This window comes from Myotis nattereri (genome assembly GCF_964212035.1).
Source record: "Myotis nattereri genome assembly, chromosome: X".
Lineage (NCBI taxonomy): Eukaryota > Metazoa > Chordata > Mammalia > Chiroptera > Vespertilionidae > Myotis > Myotis nattereri.
Window position 1 is genome coordinate 20,653,640 of NC_138078.1, and position 12,092 is coordinate 20,665,731.

Sequence of the window (12,092 nt, forward strand, 5' to 3'; positions counted from 1 at the left end):
AGGATCATGCTGTGTTGCAAACTCCATCAAGAAGATTGCCCATGAGCAGTTAAGAAAGCCACATCCATAAATCCCACTACTGGCCCACAAGCACCCCCAGAACTCCACATGCCTCACCCACCCACACATGCCACCATGTGGCCAGCTCCCTGTATGCACTCTTAGGCAGCATCAGCAAGAACAAGCTTTGAAACACAGCCAGTGAACACATGCAGAAAGCTGGCCTGAACCTGAGGGCCAGGGAGAGACCACAGACTTGAGTTTTAGCACTGTCTTTGGGAAAACAGAAAGGAGACACCTGGCCTGATGTCTTGCGGGACCAAGAGAAGACATAAGCTTAAGAATTCTGCAAAAATAGGAAGCAAGAAGCATGGAGCAGGTATGTCCATAGAATGTCTGAGAAACCTTCAGAATCCCTAGCAGGGCTGGGATATTTCTCTAGAAGGTATTTCTCCCTGAAACGGAGTTAATGAAGACTGGAGGAGTTGACTGCTACTTCAAATGGGAAGGTAGCAATGCAAGACTTCAAGGAGCATGAAAAATCAAATAGAATGATACCACCAAAGGATCAAAATAATCTTCTGGTACCTGATCAGAAAGATATGGAGATTCAAGATTTACCTGGCAAAGAATTCAAAGTAAATGTTTTAAGGAAACCCAATGAACTACAAGAAAACAGAGAAAGACAACTCAACAGAATTAGGAACAAATAAAAAACAAAATAAGAAATTTAATAAAGAGATAATTTTTTTTTTCAAAAAGAACCCCCCCCCCAAAAAAAATTCTGGAGCTGAGGAATACAGTGCACGAAATGAGAAACACAATAATGGGATCAATAGCAGAATGGATCAAACAGAAGGAATAATCTGTGAGTTATACAAGAACTTTAAAATTATCCAGTCAGAGAAGAATAAGGAGAAAAAGAGTGAAGAAAGCCTAGTAACATATGGCATGCCACCAAAAGAAACAATTTGCTAATTATTGGAGTTTCTGAAGAAAAGAGGAAGAAGAGGACAGAAAGCTTATGTAAAGAAACAATGGCTGAGAATTTCCCAAATCTAGAGATTTGAATATCCAAGTTCATGAAGCTCATAAGTCACCAAACTCAACATAAAGAGATCCTCTCCAACACACATTATAATAAAACTACCAAAAATCAAAGTCATAAAGAGAATTTTAAAAGCAGAAAAAGAAAAAAAAAAAGATCTTGTAACTTAAACTGGAACCCACATAAGGCTATCAGTGGATTTCTCAGCATAATCTTTACAGTACAGGAGAGAGTGAGATTATATATTTGAAGTGCTGAAAGAAAAATAAACCACCAAGAATACTCTATCCAGTAAAGTTATCCTTCAGAAATGAAGGTGACATGAAGACTTTTCTAGACTCCCCCCAAAAAGGAAAGAGAATTTATCACTACCACACCTATTTCCCAAGAAATGCAGAAAAGAGTGCTTCTTAGCCTTTGGGCTAAGAGCCTGTGAAGAAATGCTGAAAATAGTTTTTTAAAGTTGAAATGAAAGTATGCTACTTAGTGACGTGAACCCATATGTAATCTGTATCACTGGTAAGCATAAGTATATAGTCAAATTCAGAATACTGTAATACTATAATAGAGCTGTGTAACTACTTAACTCCAGTATAAAGGTTAAAGGGCAAAATTATTAAAAATATCTATAGCTACAATAATTTGTTAATGAATACACAATATAAAAAGAGGCAAATTTAGATAGTAAAACCTAAAATATCCTGCTGTAGTTATGAGATATTTTATGTAATCTTCATTGTAACCACAAAACAACAGTAAATTCAAAAAAGATAAAGAGAAGGGAATCAACACATACTACTACAGAAAATTACCAATTCACAAAAGCTCTAAGAGAGAACGGGACAAGTGAACTACAAAGCAGCCAGCAAAAAAATTAAAAGATAGTATTAGTAAGTCATTGCCTATCAATAATTACTGTAAGTGTAAATGAAGTAAAATCAAAATACATCGAGTAGTTGGACAAATAAAAAACAAGGCCCTATAAGAGATTAACTTCTGTCTTAAGAATACACATAGGCTCAAAGTATAAGGATGGGGACAGATATTCCCTCTAAATGGAAACCCAAAACAAGCAGGGGTAGCTATACTTATATCAAACAAAATAAACTTTAAGCCAAAAATGGTAAAGAGAGATAAAAAGGTCATTATATAGTGACTAGAGGCCTGATGCATGAAATTCGTGCAAGGGGCTCGGCCCTCACAACCACAGGTTCGTCTGAAAGGTCATTCGGAGGGTCATTCTGCTGTTTGGTCTAATTAGCATTTTAGCTCTTTATTATATAGGATAAAGAGTTCAATTTATCAATAAGATATACTAATCACAAATACATATGCATCCGATATTGGAGCAATTATATATATTAAGCAAATATAACAAAGGATAGATGATACAGACAGAAAATCAATAAGGAAACATGGACTGGAACTATACTTCACACCAAAGGGACCCAACAGACATACACAGAACATCTAATTCAACAGCATCAGAATACACATTCTTCTTAAGCACAGACAGTACAATCTTTAGAATAGATCATATCATAGGTCATACAAAAGTTTCAGCAAAATTTAAGAAGATTGAAATCGTACCAGGTATATTTTCCAACCACAGTGATATGAACCTAGGAACAAATAACAAGAGGAAAGCTGGAAAACTCACAAATATGCCAAAATGAAACGACATCCTCCTGAACAGCCAATGGGTCAAAGAAGAAATCTAAAGTGACATTAGAAAATATCTTGGCCTGGGGTGGGGGCGGGGCAGGCTGAAGGGTGTCAAGAAGTGAAAAAAGCAGACGTAGGTAATACTTTCAACAGTAAAGAATTATTTTGTATAAAAAGAAAATATCTCGAGATGGTCAATCGTAAATTAGATATCTGACTCCCATATCCATTGAAGCATTATCCATAATAGCCAAGATATGGAACCTAAAATTCCATCTATGAATGAATGGATAAATACGATGTGAAATATGTATGATTTTATATATAGTGTAGTATTATTTAACCATGAGAAAAAAGGAAATCCTGCCATTTGACTTGATATGGATAGGTCTTATGAGCATTATGCTAAGTACAATAAGTCAGAGAGAGAAAGACAAATGTGTATGATATCACTTTATTTGGAATCTAAATAAAATGAACTCATAGACACAGAGAGTAAAATGGTGGTTGCCAGGAGCTGAAGGTTGGAGGAAATTGGGAGATGTTGGTCAAAGGCTACAAACTTCCAGTTATAAAATGATTAAGTTCTGGGATCTAATGCACAGCATGCTGGTTATAGTTAATGATACTGTATTATATGCTTGGAATTTTCTAAGAAGATAGATATTAAATGTTCCTACCACATACACAAAATATCAATTAGGTGATGGAGGTGTAAACCATATCTAGTCAACATGTATATACCTTAAGCTTACACAATAATACACGTCAATTATAGCTCAATGAAGCTGGGGAGGGGCAGCAGAAAAGATGGGTTTGTATAAATTAGAAAAAAAGAACTGCTTTTCTGGGTAGACAAATCTCAGTGAGATATGGGCTGGGTTTCCACACCAATCACCCTTTGGCTAGACCCAATGTGCAGAGTATGGCTTACACACCTGATATTGAATGTTGTGCAAGCCCTTTTATCTATCTAGTATCTTCTTTTTCTAATGGTGCTTTACCCATTATTCTTGGCTGTTTTTGAAATTATACATATTTTTCTTTCACCCTTAATATTCCCAAGGGATTCCCAGTTTATTCACAAGGATGTATAGATAGGAGCCAAATACTTTCTAGGCCTGCATCTGTGTTGCACGGTTTAATAGAGAAACACATTATGGGATTGTATAGCCCAATCTATACATCAGAACATAGACCTTACTGGTACATACACAAATAGGAACAACAGAATGCAAGACAAGGGTGAATGAAGTTGTTACCACATGTAATGTTTGCTTGGATAACTCTAGCACGCTACCAACCACCCCCCACCCCCAAAAAAGAATTTTGAAAAGTCTATACTTAAAACAAATAAAATGTTATTAGTTTTTCATTAACCCACCCTTTAGTGATTTTATAAAATTACAGTTTTGGTCTTTATTTTATTTTGATCCAATATTCAAGTACTACATCCATCTTATTTTCTTTATGAGTAATTTGTTACAAATATGTATGTTTTATTTTAATTTCTAATTCTCCTTTATCATTATAATTGTATTTATAGGGACTTTATCTTCTATTATTTATTTAATTTATTGTGTCTTTTTAAAAAATATATTTTTATTGATTTCTGAAAGGAAGGGGAGGGAGAGATAAAAACATCAATGATGAGAGAGAATCATTGATTGGCTGCCTCCTGTATGCCCCCTACTGGGGATCGAACCTACAACTCGGGCATGTGCCCTTAACCAGAATCGAACCTGGGACCCTTCATTCTGCAGGCCAATGCTCTATCCACTGAGCCCAACCGGCTAGGGTATCTTCTATTATTTAAAGGTCCTATGATTAATTTTTTTTAATTCTGATATCTGTTACTAAAATCCCATAATTAAAATAGCACATTAAATTGTGGTTGTATAGGTACCTACTAGAATAGGTTTCAAACTATGCAACATAAATATATTATTTCACTAGACCTTTGTTTTTCTCATATAAATCTTAATTCTTTAATGATCTATACAGCAAACACTAGGGCATTAGACTGGAGAATGCTATTCTCTCAATGTCACTGTCATTCAGTCGTCAATTTAATTGTCACTTCATTTAGAGAGATCTTCCCTGACACCTAAAGTTAAAGTAGTTCAAAGATCACCTAATTGAACTCTTGGTGTAACACTTATTGAATTCTGATGCTATGTGGTGGATTCACTCCTGTTATTGTTTTTCTGGCTATCCAAACTTCAGTAGAACAGGAGACTACTATTATTTGTTAATTGGTTTATCCCAGATGTGTAGAACAGTTCTAGGCATATTACACAGATACTCAATAAAAATTATTGGAAATTGGAGTGAATACAGGTGCACATATTAATATAAAAAGTAAATATTTTAAAAAGAAATCTTAAAATAATTTGAAAAAAATTGAAAGTAGCCAATACATACATTGAATAATGTATCTAGTATGATTTTGTATTTCATAATGCAAAATGAGTAAGCCATTGTTCTTCTTTACTTTCTTTTCTAACATTTTTCTTTTCTTACTCTACAACCTATCTATATTTCCATAGTAACAGGAGTTTCTTTACCTTTCATCCTTCCTACAAATAGCATTTTTTACACACACACATTTATATGTATAGACTAGATGCCCGGTGCACAAACACATGCATGGGCGGGGTCTGGCTGCCCCACCCCGATTGGGGCCAATTGGGGCTTGGCTGGCCATGAGGAGGGGCCTCAGGAGGTTGGCTGTCTGGCCCCACCCCCAATCACGGGGTTGGGGGGCCAATTGTGGGGTGGGTCGGCCAGGGAGAGAGGCTGCACAAGATTGGCTGCTGGCCCCACCTCCAATCAGGGCTGGGCAGGTGGGGGTGGGGGAAGGGGTGCAGGAGACTAACCAGCCAGCCCTGCCCCTGATCAGGATGGTAGGGGCCGATCGGGGGCAGGGCTGTCCAGGGGAAGGGGCCACGAGAGGTTGGCTGGCTGGCACCGCCCCTGATCGGGCCAGTTGGCTGGCCGCAGTGCATGTCATAGTGACTGGTCATTCTCATTCCAGTCATTCCAGTTGCTTGGCTTTTATATATATAGATAGTTTACAGCTATAGTTGTTTATAAATGTGTATCTTATACTTTCTGTCTTTTTTATGGGTTCATCATTATTTTCATTGTTTGTAAATAAATATGAGGTAGTTATGTCTCCATCATTAGGTTGTAAATTCCTTCTAGGCAACAGCATCTTATAATGAAGAATTGAAAGAAGTAAAAACCATTACATCAGAAACATGATGCCTTCAAATACACTTTTGAATGTTCACCTCAGTGTTCTAATTAAATTCTAATTTTGGTACACATATCTGCTGATCTGGATGCCTTTAGCAATTTGAAATTACTTACTGGGTATTTTAATTCATCCAGTATTAAATGGAAGCATATCAAAATTGTCTACTATATAAATGTGTTATCATGAGGTATAAATAGAACACTGCTCTCTGCCAAATGTGAATTAATTGTGATAAGGCTATTTTGATAAAAGTTATTACTCACTTGTGTGAAACATGGAGTAGCTGATTTATTTATACAATAGCTATGTTAAAAGCTCTGCATTTAATAACAAACTTCTGCTTCAGTATATATCACAAAATCTTTTTAAAAATAATAGGAAAGGCTTTGTATTTGATTAGCTTCAAATGATGCCTCATTGATGAATGTAAATAATTCAACAAAAGAGGCTAATTGTTTAGAACAAATAAATGCACATACACTGCTCGTTTGCCTACAATTACACAGGTAATGTCTGTATTTAGTTTCTTAATTTTTCATTATAAAACAGTTGCATCTCATCTAGCAGTGTTTAATTGCACTGTTTCTATTGCTAGAATACTAGTGCATTCCTTTTTTAAGATGTTGAATGACAAATAAATTTAAATTATAATTACTTATTATTCCTTTTCTAAGGAAAACCACCCAAGAGTTTCAGTTGCAATGGAAAAACACACACGAAACAAACAGATTTTCTACTAATGGCCAAATGGGAGCATTCTAGATAAGTCTGTTTCATGTCTATCATCTTCTCCCTCAGTTTTGGCCATATTCATCATCTTAATAAGTCTAGTTGGCTAATACTGTTATTATTTTCTAAACGTGTCACTCTAAAACCATATATTATTTAGCTTCACATCCCAAACCTTTGTTATAGTCTTTCTGTTTCTATTTCTAACCTTACACATCTGCACTGGTGAATGTTAGGTACGCATGGAATGACAAACACACAGTTACACTGAGTATAATTCATTGTTTTTTACCCTATTTCTCATTCTGATCTTAATTTAATATAACTTCTACCAGGAGATAGGCATATTAGGAAAAGTGATCATATAACTTCTGAATTATCTTTTAAAAGAAGGTGAAGTCTTATTCATAACTCTTATTTACATGTCTTTTATTCCAAATATATATTCTAAATGATTCACCTGCTCCTAGTATTTTGCACAGTGTAATGATTTTTATTGCTGCCATAACAAATTACCACAAACACAGTGGCTTAAACAGCACAACTGTATTTATTATCTTCCAGTTCTGTGGGTCGAAATTCAGACACAAGTCTCAGTGGGCTAAAATCAAGGTGTTCCTAGGGCTTCATATTTTTTTCTGGAGGCTCCAAGGGAGAATGTTTCCTTGCTTAGTAGCTCATGGCCCTTTCTTCCATCTTGAAAGCTAGCAATGGTCAAGCAAGTCCTCCTCACATCATATCACTTGACCCTTCTTCCATTGTCTCATTGCTTAGTGACTGCAGGGAGAAAAGAGTCTTCAAATTTTAAGGACTCACATGATTAGATTTAGCAGTGTACCTTCAGCATCTTAAAGTCTATAAACTCTAATCACATCTGCAAAGTCCATTTGGCCTCGTAAGATAACATATTTACAGATTCCAGGTGTGAGTGCATGCACATCTACGAGGGTCATTATTCTGTGTAGTACACATGGTCTTTTCCTATTCAGCTTCTCTAATGCAGTTGAGTGCTTCCCATGGGTGGGAATTCTACTCTTCATAAAACATGACATTGAGATGATGAAATCCAGCATTGCAGCATTGTGGTCATTACTTATTAAAGTTGGGGAAAAGCTTAAACACAGCCAAACTTTACTTCTAGCCCCAGCTTTCTCTTGTTCTTGCCTCCTTTCCCCCCCCCCCAATAAGAACAAAGGATAGAGCTGCTATATATATTTTTTTTCTTTTTGCATTGGCAGTGTTGCAATTCAACATTGAATAAACCACCAGTTCTATTAATTTTGTGGAAAAAGAATGAGAATCCAGTTAAAATTGTGTCAATTTAGGACCAAGATATCTGCTATTTCTCATTGTGGATTCTTCCATTTGGAGACAGATTTCTCAGGAACACCCAAGAGTTATGGGAGGATCTGTTTTATCTGGTGAGAAAGGAACACAGATCTCTAGGCAACTCTTGTTAACTAATGTTGAAGATACCACTAGTATAGGTTAGGGAGCTTTTGGAAATTTATATTGTGCTTTATTTATTTAATATTCATAGTAATTAGAATATCAATTAGTTAATTCATTTAATATGCACCTGTTGTATAAATAATTAAAATGTAAATATGATTGATCTATTCTCACATTCTTTACGAAATGGCACCATTATACTAGTAGTTATATCTTTAAGGAATATTTCTACCTCATTTTGCAATATTTAATGCATCCAGAGGGAAAAGTATCTGTCAATGCTTGTTGAAGTACCTTAGAAAACAATATATGTGTGCATTTATAGGTTAAAGCAATAATTTTTTAAAAGATGACAAAATTATTTCCTTACATTTTAGACAACATATGTTAAAAAGTGTGTTATTAGGTTTAATTAGTCTTTCTCATATAGTTTTGCCTTTTGTCAAGAAAGACAGTGCGGACTTGGTTGATATACTGCTAAAAGTAAGCATGTAGATTTACCTGGATTTCCTAATGCTGTTATGTGTGGTGATTCCTATCTAAAGTAGATTTAACAAGTTTCCTAAATCTGTTGCTCTTAATATCTAATCTAACTACTGCCTTAATGAGAGTATCTGAGTGTATTGTGTCCCTTCAGTGAAGTCCCTTTAGATGGGTTGGCTCTAAACTTACCAAATGTAGAAATTTTAACTTGGCTTTACTTATTTCATTCTTAGGCAAACAATCTTTTTGTTGTTTAACTTTTATTTAGATGCTTATTTTATACTGTCTTTATTTGGACTATGCTTCATTAATCCTCCATTTCCATTAAATTGTGCTTGTGTCTTATTGCTCGAGTTCTTATGTCTCAGTCCACTAATGAAATGTTTTCTAACCTGTGAAATTTTAGCAAAGCTAAAAGACCCATGTGAAAGTACATTCCAGGTTCCTAAAGGAAAAATTCAGGTCTTTGGGAGTTATGATACACTGTAAAACCTAAACACTGTTCTTTCCCCAAACTACAGACAGTGAGTCTTTTAATTCCTAGTTTCCGTAAGTTAAAGCTACCTATCTGATAATGAAGTGAATTGCAAATGCCTTATTATTTCTCTTTGTATCCCATTTCAGTGGTTGTTCCTTGTGACCTGATCTTGACATTTCCAAATTCAGTTTGAAAATGTAACTCAAGTTTACCAGCATTTATAGAAGATGAATATCAAATGGCATTATGTATACGTTTAGGTAGAATATGAAGTGGATGTTCGGGACAGATAAAACTAATTTCTTGTTATTTCAAATGTATATTGCTTCAGATAATGCCATAGTTTTGGACAAAGAAAATAGAAATGAAGACATACAATACAGAAGGATTTGTCAGACTCATGAATCTATCTCCTAATCCCATATCTAGGCTAATGAGACATTTCATTAAATAACCTTTTGAGACCGGGGCTCCAGTCCCAACCAAAGTTTCTGTCTCCATGCCCAAGGTCTCTTTTATTGACCACAAAATAGGGATTATAGTGCCTTAGAGATAAGGTATGGCAGACCAATAGTCCAGTCGTCAATATCCCCATTGCCCCTCACTTTTGCCCTATTTACAAACTTAGGTTCCTCTTAGTTTTGGTTTATAGCCTTGGGCCAGGTACAAAATCATCAATCATTGCCTGGATTCAACCATAGTTTGGATTCTAGCTCTTGTGTCCAACCTGCCTAATTGAATCATTTTAAGTGAAAGATACACTCTTATACTCGATCCCCATCTTTCTTCTCTCATCTCCCTCTCTCTATATCTTCTCCATCTGTGCCTCTGTATCTATATGCCTGAACAACCTGACCCTTCATTTCAGGTCCATCCTCTATAATAAGTGCAGAATTTTTCCTAAGTCCCTAACTAGGCAGATCTGAAGATTTCTTATTACTGAATATCCTGCAAGCTTTGCAGTAGATCTTACCCCAGCTATGACCATGCATAACCTTTATATGACTTTTACTTGAAATTATCTTTTAATATACCATACTTATTGTAGATAATTTTTATATATATAGTTGCTATAAATAAATATTCAAAATTTTAATTTATATTTACCTGTATGTAGAATATGAAAATTAGTTGAACTAAAAGTATATTTTTCTAATTAAAATCTTCAATTAATTGATAAAACTTTATACCTTTAGTTTCCATCATTTAAAAAATTAATCCAGGTGGAATCATCCTTAAATTAGGTGCTCAAATAGCAATAATTAATTAAATAATTTGTTTTATATAGTTTGTATTGATTAACACCACAAGATGCTGTCCCTGCCCTGGCTGGTTTGGCTCACTGGATAGAGCGTCGGCCTGGGGACTGAAGGGTCCCAGGTTCGATTCCAGTCAAGGGCACGTACCTTGATTGCAGGCACATCCCCAGTAGGGGGTGTGCAGGAGGCAGCTGATCGATGCTTCTCTCTCATCGATGTTTCTAACTCTCTATCCCTCTCCCTTCCTCTCTGTAAAAAATCAATAAAATATATATTTTTAAAAAAGATGCTGTCCCATACATTTTAGAATAAGCATTATATTATTTTTATTTACTTATTTACATGAAGCCATCTTATAAGTTTCACTCTGAATATACCTAGGTTTCATATTTTGGCATTAAGAATATCATTAAATTCCAGATATTCTCTTGTGAAAAACTTTAATATTAAGAAGAAAAAAAATAAATTTATTGAATATATATTAAATATAATATAAACAACTGAGAAGCAGTGATAATTTCAGTAAGAATTCTAAATTTAGTAAGAATAAAACCACACAGTTTCTGTATTGACTAAATCATCAAGTAATTTTTGGATGCAAAAATATTAGTACATTAATTTTCTTATTTTGTAAAACGTTATTCTAAATAAGAATTTCTAATGATACTATCTGAGTCGCCCAAAATATTATGTTTCAAAAATTGTCACTGCTAATTGAATTTCATGTGTGACATAATACATAACTATATAAGTAAAATAGTCTCCAATTGTGAATCTGGGAGGATTTGGAAATGTTTTGTGTGTTGACCAGTCTGATCCCATATAATAAAAGCCTCATATGCTAAGCATCCGACCAATCAACCATTCAACACACATGGACCACCAGGGGGCAGACGCTCCAAATGGTACGTTTGCTTGCTGCTGGGGTCTGGCTGATCAGGACTGGGTGAGACAGGCTGGAAATGCCCTGGAGCCCCTCTGTGGTCCCTCTGTGGCCCCGATCATGCACCGATGGAGTCCCTCAGCCTGGCCTGTGCCCTCTCTCAATCCAGGACCCCTCGGGGGATATTGGAGAGTCAGTTTTGGCCCAATCCCTGCAGGTCAGGCCAAGGCACCCCACCGGTGCACAAATCCATGCTCCAGGACTGCAGTGTTTAATAAAAGAATGGACATTTATATCAACAAATTGTGCTTAGTAGTAAAAGTAAATCCAGATTCACAATTAACAGATTCAAATGTCAGTGGCATACTCTGATCATTATGAGTGTTAATAAGAATATGTTTCAACACTTTTAAAAAATTGTTCAGGAAGTTTTAGTATTGCATGTATTTTAGCCTTCTGAATTTGTTGAGGATAATGTTTATTTTCATTAATTTCAAATCCACTCCAAAACTGTTATTCAGTTTTCCTGCTATTGCACTCACTATAAGATGGAATTTGATTAAGGACACACAGCTTTAGGCTATAGATCAGATACAAATATACTACATAAATAAAAATATACTAGTAAAGGTCAGTACACTTATTCTAATTTAGCAATAACAGCCTTAACATAATCAATTCTACAATCCCAGCTAAAGCAACTCTTCCTTCAAACTTTGGTGAGCCTGCTCAAATAAAGTAGCTGATTTAAAAAACCTACACTAAATAAACCAGCAAAGGTTTCATTCAGCTATGCTTATTGGATTATAATATTTTCCTGTTTATTCTTAAGA

At 35.3% G+C, this 12,092-nt stretch overlaps 1 protein-coding gene across 1 annotated transcript in view; it reads left to right on the top strand.

Annotated features, from left to right (window-relative positions):
- Positions 1 to 12,092, top strand: part of IL1RAPL1 (interleukin 1 receptor accessory protein like 1) — a gene marked incomplete at its 3' end in the record, with an annotated part of 1,430,596 nt that overhangs the window by 909,062 nt on the left and 509,442 nt on the right. The window lies entirely within an intron of this gene.